This window comes from Pinus tabuliformis, chromosome 1_2 (genome assembly GCF_031772625.1).
Source record: "Pinus tabuliformis cultivar Carrire ecotype Pingquan chromosome 1_2, CPIR1, whole genome shotgun sequence".
NCBI lineage: Eukaryota > Viridiplantae > Streptophyta > Pinopsida > Pinales > Pinaceae > Pinus > Pinus tabuliformis.
The window spans coordinates 778619048-778621404 of record NC_142298.1 but is presented as its reverse complement, the minus strand read 5'-3'; the positions used below and the strand labels follow the sequence as shown (position 1 = coordinate 778621404).

Below are 2357 nucleotides of genomic sequence, written 5' to 3'. Positions count from 1 at the left end.
AATTTGAGGACCCAACAGTCCTCCTAAAATTTAGGAACTCGGCTGCCCAAAACTTGGAGTTAACAGCAGTCCTACTTGACTTGCTTGGCTGCCCTTGTGTTGATTGATTCGGTGGCCCTTGAACTCCGAGCTGATGGTGGAGAATTTGAGGTAAGGGCCCATAAATGAAGGGGACACCTTCCTACAAATCCTCTCCCTTGTCTTCCCACGAATTTGGCTGCCAAGTGCTCATTAAGACCTTCAATTTTGTCTCCAAGTTGACCAAAAAGGCTACACAAAGCACCCATTAGACTTGTTGGCATAATGACTAACCAAATTCACTCTATTAACATAAATATAATAAAAAACATGCAATAAACTAATGAGAATGGAGGATTAAGTCAAATTAGGAGGTTGAATGAGCCCAAATAATTGTTCATTTTTGGGGCTCATCATCACCCCCCTACTGAAAGTGTTGCTCATCCTCTGAGCAACCAATCTCTCTCCTCATCTTTGATGGCCTTGGTGGCTTCTTTGGCTAACATCTCGGCCGATTCCTCCTTTGTCTTCCCTCTTTTCAAACTTCCTGTAGAAACAGTTCGCTGGCTTCCTGTAGAAACAGTCTGCTAACTTCCTATAGAACCAATTTTCTCTGACTTTGCTTGCTTGGCTGGGGGTGCCTTCTCCTTTAACTGTGCTGCTGCCTGAAAGCACTGCTATGAATCAGCATTTCCCTTCAATCTGACATTGCTTCAAAACAGGCCAAAAATGAGAATTCCCAAGTTTTGTTTCAAGCTGCTTCATAGATGTCCTCTTCTCTGTCATGAAACCATGCTTCTTTTCTTCTTCCCACTGCCTGCTGCTTTTCCTAGTGAATTCTCAGCCTTGTTATGAGTGTGCAAGTATATGCAATCATATGGAAGAAATGGTGGCCTTGGCATTTCCTAAAACTTGCAACGTGAGGGCACTCGTATGTTTTGTAACAAGGAAGTTGGTTAAATTCACAAGATAAGCCATGGTCATGTTTCCAAGCAACAGGAATATGATAAAGGTGTTTTCTCTGGCTTTTTCAATAGAAATAGCTAATACATTACCCTCCACAAAAAGAGTAACAGGAAGCAATAACAATGCAACAATTGGTGCCTTGTACATGAGCAAATTCATAGAGTGAAGCTTCTCTGCCTCAGAGGTAAGCAGGAGCCCCTGAACAACTGATTTCAATGCTCTGGCAGCAGTTGATCCTAGGCAAACCAAAAAGCCAAAAAGGTGGAATGATGGCTCACTGTTGCTTGCAATAACAATGCCAAATACCACAGGCACCAAGGCCATATAAACCACAGAAGACTCCCTCTTACATGTTATTATAAATGCAAAATATTGCTGTGAAGAAGGGAGTTGTTGCCCCAATAGTTTGATTGAAGGAGACTGGCAAATAGCGCAGAGAAATATTGCCACAAACAACCGAGAAGGAGAAAATGAAGCTCAGTGCCAATATCTCAAGAAACTGTCTCCTGGAGACAATGAACTACATTGGTACAATCTCTAACCATGAAATTTCCAGAAAACCATAAAATGACAGGCACACATGTGCAACATTGTGAGGAATATTGGGTATCTACATCCAAAAAAACTAAGTAGGCATTTGTTACGCAATAGCACACCAATATTGGAAGAGTACCAAGCTGCAATAATGAGAGCTGTTGTAATAGTCAGGGACACAGGAAATGCACCATATTTTCCTTCTCCTGTTGGAGTTGGAGGTATGTCAATAACTTCTTGTTCAAGCTTTGGATTACTGCCCCGCCTCGTCCATGTTTGTGTTTCGGCCATAGCTGAAGAGGGCTTGAAAAATCAGATCTGATCAATATTCGGAAGACCCAATTGGTTTCCAGACCTGAGCATCGTCTGGGTACTTGTCTATACTGTGTAGGACTCAGATGGACCCAAAACAGATGTGGATGTCTCGTTATTATAAGCCTCTGCACGATCTTGGTATGCGGAAGAATTTTGAACAGGCCAAAACAATCAGCGAAGGATGATAGGTTAATCATTTTGGGGAAGCAGAGGATGTATACTTCAGTTGAACATGATGCAAGTGCAAGTTAACAGCAGTCTATGAGTTTCGGCTGAGCGCTCATTAATTCTGCGTGATTTTTGGTGGAGTGAGGTGGCAAAAACGTGTGCTGGCCCATATGAACTGCTGTGCTATCATGAACTGCCTGTCTTCTTCTATTTGTTAATCAATTGATGCCCTGTGCACTGAAGTTCAACAAATCTTCCATTTCCTGTGTTTCTCATCTTCCACGTGAATGACTATCCACGCATGCTGCGTGATTTTCTCGTGACTACTAGAGAACTGGGTGTCTTGCTACATTCAT

The 2357-nt window shown here is 42.4% G+C and overlaps 1 pseudogene; it reads right to left on the bottom strand.

Moving 5' to 3' along the window:
* Positions 1–891: 891 nt before the first annotated feature.
* On the bottom strand, positions 892–1308 carry LOC149208176 (putative sugar phosphate/phosphate translocator At1g12500 pseudogene; annotated as a pseudogene).
* Positions 1309–2357: the final 1049 nt, after the last annotated feature.